This window comes from Acinonyx jubatus, chromosome C1 (genome assembly GCF_027475565.1).
Source record: "Acinonyx jubatus isolate Ajub_Pintada_27869175 chromosome C1, VMU_Ajub_asm_v1.0, whole genome shotgun sequence".
NCBI lineage: Eukaryota > Metazoa > Chordata > Mammalia > Carnivora > Felidae > Acinonyx > Acinonyx jubatus.
Genome location: NC_069381.1, coordinates 21457190 through 21476278, shown reverse-complemented (window position 1 = coordinate 21476278; position 19089 = coordinate 21457190). Strand labels below are relative to the sequence as shown.

At 41.9% G+C, this 19089-nt stretch overlaps 1 protein-coding gene across 4 annotated transcripts in view; it reads right to left on the bottom strand.

The window, feature by feature from the left end:
• Window positions 1-19089, bottom strand: part of EPB41 (erythrocyte membrane protein band 4.1) — a 199626-nt gene that overhangs the window by 165662 nt on the left and 14875 nt on the right. Inside the window, exon 1 of one of the 4 annotated variants that reach the window (XM_053210132.1) lies at window positions 13663-13796. The exons of the other annotated variants lie outside the window; for them this stretch is intronic. The gene's annotated coding sequence lies outside the window, so the exon portion shown is untranslated. Of the gene's footprint in view, window positions 1-13662; window positions 13797-19089 lie in introns of those variants that run through there. 4 annotated transcript variants of the gene reach the window in all.

Sequence of the window (19089 nt, the reverse complement as noted above, 5' to 3'; positions counted from 1 at the left end):
TGGACCTAATTAAGTACTAGAATCTCCTCAACCAAAACTCTGAGATCAAAATTACAATAAACTAAAGGGTAGCTCCTCAGGTATCACATGGTGTTAAGAATCAAAGAATGGGAAGGGAATATTTATTCAGAGCTATTTTGTGCCAAATACTAAACTATGATCAGAGATATTATGATCTGGGGTAAATGGTTAAAATGAAACTCCCCTCCCACCTCTACCCCAAATCCCCTCTACTGTTTGTGTTTCTCTTCAGTGAATAGTAATTTGATATTCTATGAGTAACCGTGGTCTCCCCTAAGAGTTGTAGAGACCTGGTATTGATCACCAGCAAGGAATGGGTCTTCTCTCATATATAACCATATGCTGGCAAGATAAAGAATCCCTATGTCCTCTGAGCCTCCTCCTATGGGTTGAGAGCAATCTGGATATGCTGCTGGAGGCACTCCAGGTAGAAGAGTTAGAGACGGCTTCTGCCACTGAAAGGCAGGTATATGTGTTAGGGTCAAGAAGGGAGGTATTCCGATAGAAGAGCACAAATTGAAAAGGAGTTTTATCTTGTGAACCAGATTATATCAAAGTGTACCTCTGTGTTTATTTCCTTTTGGTATCTCCTCGCCTCTAGTAAAGTACTAAATGTTCCAGCCTGGTCTCAGCTGTGTACTACAGGAGTATTAAGAGAAGACTTCACCTTTGGGACAGAAAATTAAAGAGAGAAAGGAAGAGTGCCTGCGGTCAGCAAGGCATTTCTCAAGAGAAATCTTGAATCTTTGGGCACAAAAATCCCTACTGTGAGCTCCAATTATTCCACCACATGTGCAGAATGTCCTTCTAAAGCCAACTCTGGAGGTTCTGGGCTTTTATTTATTATAAAAGAAAGGTTTTTTCCTATCAGAAACAATCTTACTGTAAACCCAGGTCTATCTGATTCCAAAACCCCTCTCTTTATTGACTGCTACATCACACTGCCTCTGAAACGCTATTAATAGAAAACTGTTCAGCAAGAGTATGAGAGAGAATCATTTAAGAAAGGAAGAGGAAGGAAGAAAGGGAGGGTATAAGAAGGAAGAAGAAAACGGGAAAGAGGAAGGGATTTCACCAAAGCAATAAAAACTCATTATGAATTGAATGTAAAAGATGGATTTATAATTAATATATGCACCGAGTTAGCATATATGGAGAGTATTACCTGATATATAGCTAGCGTTTGATATGTGTTAATTCCCTTCCTTAGGAACAAAGACAAGAGCCAACTAGAAAAGTAGTGTCTTAAGTTTTGACTTTTGAATAAGTTCAAGTATAATGATATTAGGACAGATATCAATAACAATAACAATAACAAAGAAGTCTGTACTTTCTCACTGAAAAATTATTCCAGGTAAAAAGAACCCAGAATTGAATTGGAGTGACTATAAAGTTATACATCAGTTTGCTGTTCAAACGAAAAGAGGAACACACTCTCTCACTTCTCCAATATGTTTAAATGCAAAAATATATGCAAATTCATGAGTTGGTTAAACTTCACAATCATTTGCTTTTTTTATTTACTTTAACCCATTAATGTATATCTTATTGTATCTGCTAAAAGTCGCAAAGATTCAAGGCAGTTCAGATTTCAGGTGGCTTGTGTGTAAGCTTCCCTGCAAAAATACCCTCTCAACGAAAATCAGCCAAACCCCTTCCTGTTTTTCAACCTCGTATGTTTACTTTCACATCTGCTGCAAAAGATAAAAGCAACAATGGGGACATCAACCACATGATCACGTCCTACCAACCCGGAAATGAAGCTATGAAGCCAGAGTTGCTGTGAAATGGGTCTTTAGAAAACTCACACTTAGGCTTAAAAATTTTATAGAAGTCTGAATCAAATGCAAAGATCACCACTAGACACACATAAAATCCTGTAGAGCTAAATTACATTTATTTTTATATAATAATCATAGATGCATGTAGATACCCAATTTAAGTAGAAAAAAGATATGGATCAAGAAGCAAAAATTATTCTCCTTAACTATAGATTATTTCCCATCTCTATGAGGCCATATTTTATCGAGGGGAAAAGGAACTAACACTGAGTATCTGTAGGCACACAATAATGTTTGTTTTTCTTTGTTATTACTATGTAATGTGGGTATCATCCTCACTTTACAGAAGAGGAATCTAAGGCATGGAAAAGTACTTTCACAAGAGCATAATCATTAAATCATTACCTTTGACAGAAGGCCTGTATCCAGATCTCTTTCCCTGCTTGCTCATGCATATACTGAGTAAGCAAAGGTGCAGCAGTAAAGAATGTGGCTTTGAAGACCATTTTCACTTGCTAATCGTCTAACTTTGTACAAGCTACTTAACTTTTTAACCTGCTCCTTGAAATGTAAAATGGGACTATAATCATACCTGCTGCATAGGGGATGTGGTGAGGTTTAAATGAAAAAATAATGGCTAGCATTTATCTGGTGCCAATGTTCTAACTACATATATTAACTCATTTAATCATAATAATCTGTAAAAGGTACAGATATTTTTATCATCCCCATGTTATATAATGAGTATTGAGGTGGGGCGCCTGGGTGGCTCAGTCGGTTGAGTGTCCGATTCACTCAGGTCATGATCTCATGGCTCATGAGTTCAAGCCCTGCGTCGGGCTCTGTGCTGATAGCTCAGAGCCTGGAGCCTGCTTCCAATTCTGTCTCCCTCTCTGCCCCTAACCCACTGGCATTCTGTCTGGGTCTCTCTCAAAAATACATAAACATTAAAAAAAAAATTTAATGAGTATTGAGGTACCAAAATTAAGTAACTTGCCCACGGTCACCAAGCAAAGAGTGACACAACTAGAATTTAAAACCAGGCATCCAAGTGCTGGAGCTCACTCTTCAACAACACCTATGTCATATCTATAAAGCACACAACACAGAGCTCACTCAGTTCATATTGGTCATCAACAAACACTAGCATTATTTTATCTCACATATAATACCACTTAGTAAATAGTTGCTTGAAATGTATGAAATCAAGTAGAAGAGCGAGAATTTTAATCCAGGTTTTACTCTGTGCTTTTCCCATAACTACATGTCTTTCCATGACACAGTGCCTCTATTCTTAAGTTTTTTGTACATGTCCAGTCATTTCTACTAACACTAGATCATTAAACTTCCTTAAGACAAGAGTCACGTCTTCTACATTTTTGTGATCACATTACACCCACAGGGTCCTGCTCATTGTGCATAATCAATTAATATGCATTAAATGATCATGCCATTTCTCTGCTCAAAATCCTCCCACGAATTCCCATCTCAGAAAAAAACGCAAAGCCTATAGCATAGCCAACAAGGTACTACATGCACATCCCTTCTCCTACCTACAAGCTTTCTGAACTAAATTCCTACTATTTTCTCCTAGATCATTTTGATCCTGCCCCACTGGCTTACTTAACATTTCTCAAACACACCAAACATGCATAACCTTTGTACCTATTGTTCTTCTGCCTGGGATGCTCTTCTCTAGATATCATTCTACTGCTCAAAAGTCACCTTACCAGACAGGTCACCTCTGACCACTGTCTCTACTATCTAAAATAGCCACCCCAGGGATGCCTAGGTGGGTTTAGGGACTACTCTGTCTACTATCTAAAATAGCCACCCCAGGGATGCCTAGTCAGTTAAGCATCTGACTCTTGATCTCAGGGTCGTGAGTTCTAACCCCACGTTGAACTTGTGACCCCACACCCAGCGTGGAGCCTACTTAAAAATATAAAATAAAATAAAATATCCACCCCATCTTCCTCACTCTTTATCCCCTTATCCTGCTTTCCCTGATCCTCACGAAAATCTTATACTTTACCCCTGATTTGTATACTTATTATTTGTTCTCTCCCACTAAAAGGTAAGCTCCAAAAGAAAACACATTTCTACTTTATTCACTGCATGTCCCAATGCAATTAGGACAGTGCCTGGTAAATAGCAGATGACCAATAAAAATGTATTAAATTAATAAATGGTAGATGTATTAGTATCTATTGTACAACAAATTACCCCCAAAATCGGGCACCTGGCAGGCTCCATCAGTGGAACATGTGGCTCTTGATCTTGGGATTATGAGTTCAAGCTCCACATTGGTTGTAAAGATTACTTAAAAATAAAATCTTAAAAAAAAATTACCCCCAAAACTTGGTGGCTTAAAACAACAAACTTTTATTTATTTTTAAATGTGTATTTTTAAGAAAGCGCGATGGGGCGCCTGGGTGGCGCAGTCGGTTAAGCGTCCGACTTCAGCCAGTTCACGATCTCGCGGTCCGTGAGTTCGAGCCCCGCATCAGGCTCTGGGCTGACGGCTCAGAGCCTGGAGCCTGTTTCCGATTCTGTGTCTCCCTCTCTCTCTGCCCCTCCCCCGTTCATGCTCTGTCTCTCTCTGTCCCAAAAATAAATAAACGTTGAAAAAAAAAAGAAAGCGCGAGCTCACACACAAAAGTGGGGGAGGGGCAGAGAGAGAGGGGAACAGAGGATCTGAAGGGTGCTCTGTGCTGACAGCAGAAGAAACTGATTCAGGGTTCGAACTCATGAACCATGAGACCACGGCCTAAGCTGAAGTTGGACACTTAACAGAGAGAGAGAGAGCCATCCAGGTGCCCCAAAACAACAAACATTTATTATTTTAGTTTATATGGATCAAGAATCCAAGCACGGCTTAGCTAGGTGCCTTTGGCTCAGGGTCTCTCACGACACTGCAGTCAAGTGTCAACCATGTTTGCATTCCTCTCAAGGCTCAACTCCCGCCTGAAGAATCTGCTTCCAAGCTCACTCACATGGCTGTTATCAGGCCTCAGAAGATCTGCCTCCAGGGGCGCCTGGGTGGCTCAATCAGTTAACCATCCTGTTAAGCATCCGACTCTTGATTTCAGCTCAGGAGCCTGCTTGGATTCTCTCTCCTTTTTTCTGCCCCTCCCTGGCTCTCTCACTCTCAGTCTCTCAAAATAAATAAATAAACATTTTTTTTAAAGTTCCCTTTAAAAAAAAAAAAGGAACATCTGCTTCCAAGCTCACTTACATTGTTGCTGACAGACTTGGTTTCTCACCATGTGGGCTTCTCTACAGGCTGCCTGTACATCTTAGGATATGGCAGCTGGTGATCCAAATGACAGGAAGAGAGCCAGAAAGTGCCCAAGATGAGAGGTCCCAAGACAAAAGCCAAAGCCTTTCTCAACCTAATTTTGGAGGTGACATCCCACCACTTGTGCTATATTCTATTCATTAGAAGTTAAGTCACCAGGTCCAGGCCACATTCAAGAGGAAGAGATTACACAAGGGCATGAATACCAGGAGGCAGAAATCACTGGCGCCATCTTAGAGCCTGCCTACCACCGTAGGCATAAGAAAAGTCTAAAAACCAAACAAAACAGAAACACCTTGCCCTTTGGCCACCTGATATATTCTATAGTATATTTATTTATAGATGATGTTATGATTATTGCAATCATTCACCTCAATGCTAGTCTTTTCAATTACATAAAACATCAAAGGGAGTACTTAATTACTGAATATTTCTTGTTAAGCAGTGTTCATTATGGTCATATTAGAGACAATACAACTAGCAAGAATAAGTCAACAAAAATAGCATCTGGAAAAAAGGAATCATTGGATGAATCTTGCTAAGAAGATGACATTGGATTTGATATTCGTTGATATTATAGAAAGATTGTTAATTTTCTTAGGTATAATAATAGCATAATTATGTAGGATAATATCTTTATTCCTAGGCTATGCATACCAAAGTGTTTAGGAGTAAAGGGTCATGATATCTGTAACTTACTTTCCAAGAAAATATCACACACACACACACACACACACACACACACACACACACACACACAGAAAGGCAATCAATAGCAGTCAGAATTACAACCCAAGTCTTAAATCTTAATTACCCTGGGAATTCACATTCTCACTACACCTCTATACGTCTAGTGTGTCCCCTATGTTATGTCTCTAGCTACTGTACTATGCAATATCTGTGTTTGAGGTGATGAGGATGAAATGACAGGATACTGACACTCTGTCCCTCAGAAGCTGGCAATCTCATTGGGGAATAGCAGTTTTATATACAATATAAAACAAAACACAACAAATCTGATACATAACAAATAAACGCTGCACAAGTTTAGAAAAGGATACCAATAAGCCTTCAGAGAATAAAATATCTTTGAAACCTCTTTCTTCTAACAGGTTTCTTATTCTTGGCATCCCTTCCATTAAGTACATCTCCTTTATTTTATCTACTTGGCAACAACCAACTGATTATTTCCTACATTTTAACAAAATTATCTGGAGACCATCTAAAAATAAAATACATGTTTGCCTGTTTAGAACACAGGACATAATTTTTAAAATAAAATGCTATTTACATTTTCACTGGAAAAAAACACTAACTACACTATGTGGATTTTCTTGCCTTCAAAAGCAACTATGTTATTTCAAGAGTTGAGGATGCCAGAAAGCTTGAAGATTTAAAAATAACCTCACAAAGAGCTCATTTCCAACAGCAGATGGAAAGAAATTACTCTAAAGACACACATGTGGGAGGGCATATATACAACATCATATGACACCATGCAAAAGGTTTATATAATTACATAATACCATCAAGATTATCAGGACTCACAGGTAGTAAGTTAGCAACACTGTCAATTCTCTGAATCATTAAAAAAATTGATAAAAGGGCAAGAAATGGCAAGTTGGGGGGGGGGGGAGGGCCTTCACTTTTAAGATCCCTTCCATGAGTCCCTATTGCATACTGAAATAGTTGGCAGGTAAAATTTGAGGGCTTAAATTGTTGGAGCTCTTGACAGTTCTGCCTGTGTCTATATGGTCAAAATTAGAGGGAAACATGAAATTCAACAACCTGTGCCAAGTGTATTATTAAAGTAAAAAACTTCTCACTTGAATATACATAGAAGTTCATATTGGTAAATTAAAATACTTGATAAGGGCATCTGGGTGGCTCAGCCAGTTAAGCATCCAACTCTTGATATTGGCTCAGGTCAGGAACTCTCAGTCGTCAGATCAAGTCCAGCCCCTGTCAAGTTCTAACGCTGAGTTTGGAGCCTGCTTAGGATTCTCTCTCTCTCAAAATAAATAAACAAACATTAAAAAAATACTTGACATACAAATTAAAATGGCAATTCTTGGGGCGCCTGGGTAGCTCAGATGGTTAAGTGTCCCACTTTGGCTCAGGTCATGATCTGGCCATCGAAATTCGAGCTCCATGTGGGGCTCTACGCTGACAGCTCAGAGCCTGGAGCCTGCTTCAGATTTTGCGCCTCCCTCTCTCTCTGCCCTCCGCTACTCATACTCTGCCTCTCTCTCTCCCTCAAAAGTAAATCAACATTAAAAAAAATTTTAATGGCAATTCTTTATAAGATAATATACTCAAAGATTACTGTTAAGCTCTCATTGCGTTAAAATGATTCTAATAGGGGTGCCTGGGTGGCTCAGTCAGTTAAGCGTCCGGCTTCGTCTCAGGTCATGATCTCGCAGTTGGTGAGTTCAAGCCCCGCATCTGGCTCTGTGCTGACAGCTCAGAGCCTGGAGCTTGCTTCAGATTCTGTGTCTCCTCCTCTCTCTGCCCCTCTCCTGCTCATGCTCTGTCTCTATCTCTCAAGAATAATAAATAAACTTTAAATTTTTTAGAAAAATAAAAAATAAAAAAATAAAATGATTCCAATAGAGTTATTTAATTTATATCAGCATTAAGTAGTAGCTGAATAGCAATCACAACTCAACCTTGACATAGTACTATATATATTCATAAATTACCCAAAGTATGCATTTCTATTTCACTTGTGGCTCACAGGCTTAAATTTAACCAATTCAAAATAACCCTATGCTTTCTTTTTTTTGTTTATTTATTTATTTTAAGAGAGATGGAGAGAGCACTAGCGGGAGAGGGGCACAGAGAAAGAGAATCCCAAACAGACTCTGCACCAGCAGCCCAGAGTCTGACGTGGGGCTCGAACCCACAAAACTGTGAGATCACGACCCTAGCGGAAACCAAGAGTCCAACATTCAACCAAATGAGCCACCCGGGCACCCCAAAATAACTCTATGCTTTAATGCTGTTAAATCACTGAGAATTATTCAAAACTTTTATAATTTTTTATGACAATACAGATATTATCAAAATAGAATATAAAAGTTTTCTGTATGAATATTAATGTAGAAAGTATCTCAACCTCTATGTTGTATCCAGTCCACAATTCAGACGTATAGAGAGCCTACCAAAAGTCGGTTTAGGGGCGCCTGGGTGGCGCAGTCGGTTAAGCGTCCGACTTCAGCCAGGTCACGATCTCGCGGTTCGTGAGTTCGAGCCCCGCGTCAGGCTCTGGGCTGATGGCTCAGAGCCTGGAGCCTGTTTCCGATTCTGTGTCTCCCTCTCTCTCTGCCCCTCCCCCGTTCATGCTCTGTCTCTCTCTGTCCCAAAAATAAAATAAAAAGTTGAAAAAAAAAAGTCGGTTTAGATAAGGACACTTTCTATATTTTAATTTTTTTTAATGTGTATTTATTTTTTGGAGATAGACAGATTGTGAGCAGGAGAGGGGCAGAGGGGGAGACACAGAATCCGAAGCAGGCTCCAGTGTCTGAGCTGTCAGCACAGAGCCCGACACGGGACTCAAACTCACCAACTATGAGATCATGACCTGAGCCGAAGTTGGACGCCCAACTGACTGAGCCACCCAGGCACCCCTGGATAAGGACACTTTTTGTAGACGATGGAAGGTGCAAGAAACAGGCAGTCTGCATTTATAAATCAAAATTAACTTCAACTTCAAGAGTAGACATTATACGCTATTTTATCTTAGTATTTCCAACTACTTCCAAAAAGAAACAGGTGTTCCTGTCCCTATTAATAGATAGTATTATTAGATAATAGAATGTTACAGAAACATTGAATATAGAATAGAATTAGATAATATTAATAGAGCTGCTGCTTCTACTGCTTCTTCCAATCTTATTTACCAACATAAATAGTCATTGTTCCTATCTATTCCATCAGATAATCTTGCCTTTTCCTACCCACTCTGCCAAGATTACTTTAACCCTACCCAAGGCTCCACTCCACACAGCTCAGAAACAATTTTAATTTCTACAGAGATTTCCCCAAGAGTTGAGAATGATAGAAGAGGGCCTAGATTAATTTGGTGGCAGTGACCCAAAGAACCCTCAGCCATGAAAGGGAGAGAGTCATAAACAATCACAGTTTAATCCATATGGATTTATTCTGGAGATAATTAAGAGATAACTGCAATATGAGAACTGGTCTTAATAAGTGCAATAACAAAATAATAAATAATAAAATAAACATGATGCCAGAATGGCTCTGGAATTTTCATATATAGGGGACTTTTAGGGATAGCATATTTACTTAGGGCAACTTTGAAGGATGCTGATAAAGATTAGGGGGTAGGGTATATTAAAGTGTCTCCAAGTCATTCATTGAATTGCACTGGCCACACACTATATTGGGATTTTGCTTTTCTTTAAAGTCCAAAGAGCTACCCAGTTTATTTTCAAATACTTCAAGGTGAATACAATCCCATTTAGCAAAAATAATTAACAAAAATAAGTACAAACAGACTTTCATCATAGTCAGATTCTCTCATTAAACTTTCCTAAAACCAACATGTGAAGTAGCGTCAGTGAGGCAGCTAATTCTAAATAAGATCAGTACTCAAAATAAAATATCAAAGTTCTCCTTTCTAACGCCTCCAGTTTCTAAATACTGTTCATTGCTATAGCTTCTTTAATCTTTCTCACTGTGTATTCATTTTTTGGCCGCAGAGTAAATCAAAATACTAATTTAACCCAGTGTGTACAACAGATTATTTGTTATACTGCATTTTACTGAACATATCATAAATCCACTCATAAAAAGGACATAATGACATACTTTCAACAAACTTAAATAAAAAGCAAAAATTAACAAATATATTTGGAATCTGGCTTTTCGCGAACTAAATACTATTTTAAATATTATGAATAAATTACCTTCTAATAATTCTAGATTCTCTACATAAATAAGACCCAAACCTGATAAATTCAGAGACCTCTTTTAAATGTTTTTAAGTTTCATCATTGGGAGTGTTTGAGAAAAAAGCAAAGATGTCATTAGAAAAAAGCTCTTAAAATTATTGCTTAGCTCACAAAATAAGGTGATTCCATTCTCAAGCAATAGAGGAAAAAATAAGTTCTTTAGAAGTAGAGATGAATCTGAATCTGAATTTGCCATGTGACCAATCACAAATTTGATAAGGCTCTTGGAAAAATACACTGGCAGCACTTGGGCTGGACAGCTTCTTAGGTAACAGGGAAACAGATTGTGGCCTAACCGTATGCTCCTCTTGATTTCAGAACAAAATTCGGCGGCCATGGCCACTGATACACCAAAGTTATAAAATCAGATCACCAATATTAAATTGGATTTGGACATTCAGAAAACAATATATGCAAGCCCTATCACTCACATCACAAATTATAGACCTATGTCTTATTTAGATACATTTTTTAATGTTTATTCATTTATTTTTGAGCAGAGAGACAAAGTACGTGCACCAGCAGGGGAGGGCCAGAGAGAGAGAGAGGGAGACACAGAATCTGAAGCAGGCTTCAGGCTCTGAGCTGTCAACACAGAGCCCAACGCGGGGCTCAAACCCATGAACCATGAGATCGTGACCTGAGCCTAACCAAGTGAGCCACCCAGGTGTCCCTAGACCATATATTTTAAATTACGATCTATGGGTACACATATCAAAGTACCTGCAGAGAATTCAAGAATCCTGTGACTTTTAGGCAACACTTCTGATGGACTTAACTGTGAAGCTTTCTTAGCAAAAGTAGGCAGTAAACACTATAAGCACACCATGTCTCATATTATTATGAATTTGTTTAAAATTAAGACCATAAAAACTGAAGAATGGGATAGAAGGCTAGCTCTGTAATTTCCAAAAATGTTAAACTCAAGCTGCACAAGAGAAAACATCACACTGGTGAACTTTAAGTGTAGGGCACAAACCCGACAAAAGAGAATAACAGGAAAAAATATATAGTTCATACCTCAACAAATACCACAACCATTTTTTTCAGAGGAGACAGGAATCATTTAAAATCATTTGTTAATTTAGATATTAGCTTAGAAGTGTTTCATAAGGGAAAAAAAGGGATAAGATGAAAGCACTTTTAAATATGCAAAGAGGAAAATTTGTGTATTATTTTGCTAACATCATATAAATTGTTATATTATGTTATTTCATATTTTATTTTGAGGATAAGCCTACTTTAAAAAATAGGTTTGTTCAACATATCTTCTACTTGACCACCACAATTATGATTTAAGTGCTTAACAAACATTAAGGAAATGCTGACCCTTAGACCACCAAGAAAGAGAAGAGAGAGATGCATAAAGCAAGCAGAGACCTACCTAAAAGATGGGTCTATTAGCTTAGATTAGCTTAGTCTATTTATAGTAGCTTAGTCTATTTGCTGACAGCCAGAATTTCCAAGCATTAAACTTAAACTTACCAACTGGCAGAGTTCTTAGCTCTGAGTAGAATGGAAGCCTAAGTAGTTTTCCCAGTCCATCATCGGCCATCATCTATTTACTAGTAAGGGCTGCACATATCAATGGGACACTTAGGACCTAAATCCTTTTAACAAACACCAGTTAAAGAAAACTCCATCAAGTTCCTTCCATATATGGAACTTTTCCCCCATACTTCAAATTACTAAGATATGGAGCATGTTTAAGGTAAAAGACTTTGAAAACAGTCAGGAAGAATATATATGACAAGCATAGATGGAACCGCATGGCCAAAGGGAAAGCACGAGTTTATTACTGAACAGTTCTTCTTGGTTGAAAAATACAAGTAATAAGGAGAATAAAGGTGGAAAGGTAGATTGGGGACTTATCTATGAGATATTTGGTATAAAACACTGGTATAAATGTTGGGAGAATTTTGGCAAGGCCTAAAAATTAAAAACATTATTTCTAAGCCTGAATTCAATTATAGAAGGGAAGAAAGTGTAGAAGAGAGAGAAATCAGAAGGCTAGCACGCTGAGCTTGGGTCTGTCGGTGAGCTCACTTTTAACAGTGGCAAAGATATACCCTACTTTGGCTTCCCCAGAGATATGAATAACTCCTGCTCTTTACTTTAATTATAACTTTCTTGTAGAAAGCACTCTGAATTTGTACCTTGATGCCAAGCAATCTGATGTTCAGTTGTATCCACTTTTTTATCTGTCATTTATTGAGTACTGACTGCCAGCACCGCTATGTACTCTACGTGGATTATAACACCCCAAGAAACTATTTTACAAAGCCAAAAATTGTACAGCTGGCAAAGAACTTACGATGTTTCCAATTTACAGAAAAGGGGAATGAAGAGTACATCAAGTTCCCATGAAAAGTAAGGGGGACTATAATAATCTGCTTGATTAAAAGCATAAGCAAACTAAATTTTTTGCCAGGATTGAGAATACAGAAAACAGTAGTGAGTAACAGCATATATAGTATATCCTCAAGAGGAGCATAAATCTCTCTATAATAAAATCCAAGACACAAGACATAACCATTTCTTGCAATTTTCCCTAAAAACAGCAAGAACAAAATAGCAGCTGTGAAATCACCCAGACTACTAAAAAAAGGCTCAGCATCTCTTAAAACACACACAGACACGCACACACACACACACATACCCCTATCTCCTAATCAGCAGTACATGCCAAAAACGACAAGTCCCCACAGACTAGACATTTCTGGTAGGGCACAGTTAGGGGAACAACAGGATGACAGTGGCTATCATGTGGCCAGAAACGAATCCGTCAGCAATTTGCTGCACGTGAGATCACTTTCTCTCCAGAGAACGCCGGTTCCTGGGGACGAGGAACCCGGTCGGGCAGGCCCCCCACCCGGAACAATCGCCGGGTGGTGCAGCTCGGAGGGCGAGCCTACATCCAGCCTCCCCACAGGTAGAAGCAGCCCAGCAAGCAGGAGGAAATATTTCCAAGTCGACAGATGCAGGAACTGAAAAAGGAGGTCACGATGCTGAGAGAATAGATTTAACCCTTTGGTTCCCTGGGAACCGCGAAGACTACGGGGAGCGAGCGCGGCAGAGCCCCCCGGGGTCGGGGGATTCTTTGAACGAGGCGGGTGTCTCCGGCCGGAAGGTCTCCCAGTCCTCGCGGGGCTCCCTCCAGCCCTCAGATCGTGCCAGACTTCTCCAGACAGCCCAGCCACCCCGTCACGAAGAAACTGCTCTGCGGCTGCACCCAACACCTTCACCACCCGGAACCCGCAATCCTCCTCCATTTGGTTTCCTTCCAAGGCTCCTGCCCGCGGACAGTGATTGGCAGACCTCGTCAAAAACGGACCCCAAGCCCAACTTTGCAACGCTCCCTCCGCGCAGCCCCCGCCTCCTTCTCCTCAGGCCGGCCGCGTCTGGGCTCCAGCCCCTCAGCCTCTGGCGCGCGGAGGCCCCGGAGCCCGCGCCCCCGGCCCGGGGCCTGCGGGGGGCTGCAGACAAAGAGGCTGCGGCGCCGCCGCGGCCGCCCGGACCGTCCCCTCGGGGACGGTTCCGCGCCCCCCAACCCCGCTCTCGCGCCGCCGCCGCCTCGCCTCACCGGTGGCCCGGGGGCCCGGGCTCCCGAGCCCGCCGCTGCAGCCGCCCGACGAACAATAGCAGGAGAAGGCGCTGGCGCCGAGACTCGGGCCCTCTGCGGCTCGCGGGCCCGCCGGCTGCTGGCGGACTGACTGACTGACTAACCCACCGGCGGAGGGAGGGAGCGAGCGAGCGAGTGAACGAGCAGGCGGCCCCGGCGCGCGCCCTCCCGCCTTCCCTCCGTGAGGCGAGGCCGCCCGGCCCGCAGCCAGCCAGCCCGCGCGCGCCCCTCCCCCTCTGTTCGCCACAACATTGTAGTAAATTTCTATTGGTCGGCAACTGAGGGAGGGAGGGGGCCGGGCCCGCGGCCCGTCAGCCCATTGGCTGAGGCCAAGTTCTTGGCTCCTCTAGTTTCCCCCCTCCTCAAGGCCGGTAAGGGCAGGGGAGGGGAAGAAAAAGAGGGGGGAAAAGGCAAGGAGCTGGCCGCGTGTGCGCAAGCGCAAATCGAACTCGCTCTGGCGTCCCGGTGTTCCTGGCTCCTGCAGCACCCACGTGGGGAATGAGGTAGGTAGTGACCGGGACCGAGGTGAGGCCCTTTCCGCCCGGAGGAGGCCCAGGTAAGAGTCCGAGATTTGAAAGCCTCAAGGAAAAGCCGAGGCTGCTGTCAGGCTGCAGCAGCTGACTGCCTACTAACGCACCTCATGACCTTGGGTAAGTCACTCAGCTTTTCTGGGGCTCAGTTTACCCATCTACTAATTCGATGATCTCTAGGCGCCATTCCAAACCTGACATTCGTGGAAGCTTCACCTCTCCTGACAGCTGTGTAAGGCCTGAAACGGACGCCGAATGTTGTGGCCATGCCAAGATTTCACCTGTCTTTTGCATTTAAGGGTCTCCTAATTCCACCCTGGCACCCTCAAAATCATAAAAACCTAGCTTCCGAGATCTGGGCTCCAGCTGAACTTAGGGTTGCTCTGACAATTGCCTGATGTGGCTTTATTTCCCTTCGGAAGTTTCAAGTTTCAGAGGCCGCTTGACCCTTCACACTCCCTGCCAGGCTGGTGTCTGAACAGGCTGGGACCCCACAGAGTAGAATGAAGGCTCATGTTTTAAGCACAGTCCCTAGATGGTAAGATAGGTTCTGGTATTCCCATTTTAGAGATGAAGAAACGGAAGCAGAGAGGCTTAGACCTGCCAGGATAAGAAGCTGGGCAATCTGACATCAGAACCTTCCTATGCCAGCTTCACTGTCTCCTGGTATCTGATCACAGGCCCCTCCCATCCCAGCTCAGCCTCTAGAAACAGACACCTGCTGGGTTCAATTCTCAGCCTCCAGCCCTCCCTCATTGTTTGGACTTCTATGTGTCAGTTTCTAACCCCATAAAAGGGGATAATCATAGTTCCTACCTCATAAGAGTTATTATAAGAATTAAATCAGTTAAAATATGTAAAGGGCTTAGAATAATGCCCAGCTCATTGTAAGATCTACATAAGCGTTAATTATTAGTGCTATTTGGAGACTAAAATATGGACTGAGAGGTGTAGAGCGGGCTGACATAATACTATGTTTGTTAAGCTCTCAATTGTTGTCAACACTGAGCTGAGCACATTACATGAATTATCTGTCTTAAACATCCTAAGTGAACCACTTGAGGACTACCTGACTACCCTATATAAACCAGCCTCCACCCACACACCCTTGCCCTGATTTTTAAAAAATTTTTTTAATGTTTTATTTATTTTTGAGACAGAGAGAGAGACAGAGCATGAGCAGGGGAGGGGCAGAGAGAGAGGGAGTCACAGAATCGGAAGCAGACTCCAGGCTCTGAGCTGTCAGCACAGAGCCCGATGCGGGGCTCGAACTCACGAACTGTGAGATCATGACCTGAGCCGAAGTCGGATGCTCAACCGACTGAGCCACCCAGGCGCCCCATCCTGATTTTTAAAAAGAGTTTCTTTTTAAGTAATCTCTACACCCAACATGGGGTTCAAACTCACAACCCCAAGATCAAGAGTCACATGCTCCACCAACGGAGCCAGCCAGGCGCCCCCCGCTTTTTTTTTTAAGACTTTATTTTTCACCTTGCCCTGCTTTAATTTGCTTCATAGCCTTTACTTCTTCCTGACTTTCTATATATTTAATTATTTATTGCTCCTCTCAATAAATGGTTGCAGTTTAGATCCACTAAACGGCAAGCTCCAAGAGGACAGGGATTTTGTCCCTCTTATTCATCTCCCAGAACAGTGCATACTTAATAAATATTTGATGAACAAATGAACAGATTATCCCCATTTTATATATAAGGAAGCCGAAGCTTAGTAAGGTCAAGTGAATTGGCCAAGTTCATTCTGTGGACAAGAGGTGAAGCACCTATTTTTGAATATTCTGGTCCCCTGCCTCAGGTTCTCAGGTTAAGCCATACTTTTGATTCAAGGAGCTCTAGCCCTACCATGTCTGTACCTCAGAGGCTTCCTTCATATGGACCTGGAAATCTGGTACCTGAAGATCAATCACCAGATGGCTCGCCATGACCACTATGTTATCCAGCAAATTCAGATTCATCAAAACCAATATTCTCTATGCCATGAAGTGCTAGCCAATGATACATCATATTTAAGGAAGCTTGTTTGGGTGAATGGAGTGTGTAGTATTTAGTAATCGTCACCCTGAAAAAAAAAAGTAGGAGTTTCAGGCTAGGAAAAAACAGCTACACTAAGGCAGGTGTAAACCACTCTTATATTCAGAGTGCTGTGCAAAACCCCAAAAAAACTTAGAATATCAAAGACCAGGAGCGCCTGAGTGGCTCAGTGGGTTAATTTCAGCTCAGGTCACGATCTCACAGTTCATGAATTCGAGCCCCACATGGCTGAGCCTGCTTGGGATTCTCTGTCTCCCTCTCTCTCTGCCCTTTCCCTTCTCCTTCCCTCTCCCTCCCCCACCCACACCCACACACCCCCCCCCCATCTCAAAAATAAACATCTGGGAAAAAAAAAAAAAGAGTATCAGAGACCTGAATTCCAGTCTTCCTTTTTAATTCTCAGCCTGGACATGAAAGGACTTTGTAAAGTACTATGCATGTATGACTGGTTTTGTTATTAATTAGGTTATACACCATCACCTATTAGGCAAAGTGCTCAATCCCTGAGCGTAGCTGGGCCCCCCACATAGTAGGTAGTGGGGGGCTAAGTAATGCCCAATCTGAAGGCAGAGAAACTACCCATACCCATATGCCCATCTGCCCTCTAAAAAGACTCCTCCACAAACCAGACATCTAGTTCTAGTTCACCCTGCAGAGGCAACCCCTGGGTTCCAAGGGTAAAGGTCCCAAGCACCATCCCTGAGTCTAATTTTCTAGGCAGAAACTCAGCTCCCTCCCTGCCTGCTCCATGCTCACATCTGGATGGTGGCTGTGCCATGCTCCAAGCCCCAGGTTGGGGGCTCCAGGGGCCATCTCTATCCCGCCTGCCAGCTGAGCCTGCCGCTGCCTCCTCCACCACCCCTCCTGTTCCTTCCTAGGGAATACAGGCCCTGCTAGCTGCCTGTCAGCCCCTGGAGCGGTCAAGGGCACTAAGAAAAAAGAGAAAAAGACGGCATGAAAGGGTCTTAATCCTTTCCCACTGCAAACTGGGCTCAAACACCAGCTGCACGGGAAAGGGTGAAATTAGATGGTGAAATTAGGTGGTGACCAGCGGGGAAGGCCAGGGAGGGTTATATGGGGCCTCCGATGACCTGGAATAGATGAGATTGGGAGAGAGTGGGGGTAGCGTGGGGGAACAGTTGGAGTCCGAACCATTCCCAAATCTGGGACGTGGGCGGATTAGGGACACAGCTGGCCTTACGCCCCAGTGATAGGGCTCATGGAAAATATGTGTCTGTTGTTGGGGGTGGCTTAAGATGAAGAGGGCTTTTTGAAAAGCTGGGCCCACCAGGAAAGTGTTCTCACCAGTCACTATTGAATAAAAACCAATCCTTGTAACAAAAGTACATGAAGAATAGTTGTCTTTCCATTCTGCCCATGGTCATAAAATTGCAGTTATTTAGACCTTTTAAATACAAATGGTAAACAAGCTATAAGGCAGGAAAATTACTATTCATACAATGGTATGACTTTGTAGGCAATTATTTTTAGTAGTAGTATTTGAATTGGTCATAGAAAATATAGCTAAATAAGGGGCACCTGGCTGGCTTAGTCAGTGGAGTGTGAGACTCTCAATCTTAGGGTTGTGAGTTCGAGTCCCATGGTGGGTGTAGAGATTTAGTAAAAATAAAATCTTCAAAAAAAAAAAAGGAAAAAAATATAGTTCAATAAAAAGAAAAAATTAAATCATCATAAACCATCAATCAGAAATAACCACCATCGGGATGCCTGGGTGGCCCAGCTGGTTAAGCATCTGAATCTTGATTTCAGTTCAGGTCAGGATCTCACAGTTTGTGGGTTTGAGCCCTACCGCAGGCTCTGCACTGAAGCCTGGAGACTGCTTGGGATTCTCTCCTCTCTCTCTGCGCCTACCTCCACTTCTGCGCACACACACTCTCTCTCAAATATAAATAAATAAACATTAAAAAAAAAAAAAAGAAGGGCACCTGGGTGGCTCAGTTGGTTAACATCTGACTTCAGCTCAGATCATGATCTCACGTCTGTGAGTTTGAGCCCTGTGTCGGGCTCCGTGCTGGCAGCTCAGAGCCTGGAGCCTGCTTTGGGTTCTGTGTCTCCCTCTCTCTCTGCCCCTCCCCGACTAGCATACTCGTGAGCTCTCTCTCTCTCTCTCTCTCTCAAAAATAAACATTTAAAAAAAATTTTTTACTTAAAAAAAAAAGAAAGAACACCATCAATATTTTGGTGGGGGACTTCCCTTCTAGTACCTTTTGTTATACATATACTTTTTTATGTGTATTAAATTAAATCATATGAAATTGCTGATTTTATAAGTTAAAAATGATCAAATGGCAGCCATAGTGTATAGTTCAACCTAATGTGGTTTTTTGTGGGGGTTGGTTTTTTTTTTTTTTTTTGGTTTTTTGTTTGTTTGTTTTAGATCATACTGTTTTGGAACTGACTTTTTCACCTAATAATATACTGTATTGTGACATTTAACAGTGCTCTCAAGTGGATATACCACAGTTTAGTTAAATCTAAATGTTGGGCATTTAGGTTATTTCCCATTTTAATCTTTTATACTCAATAAACATCCTTTTATCTAACCATACTCATGATTATTTTTTTTTAGGCTGCATTGACTGAAACATTTTTTTTTTTTAACTATAGCACACAGGTCTGCCTGTTCTGGTCATTTTTTGAGATAAAGGCAAAGGAAATCAGCATATGCAGTAATTTCATACAATATCTTATCCTTTGTATTTGAGCAGGCTTTGACCTCTTTGACACAACCACTTTGCTTACAATAATTGCATTAAGCTCAGTCCTAACACAATAAGAACAAAAAATAT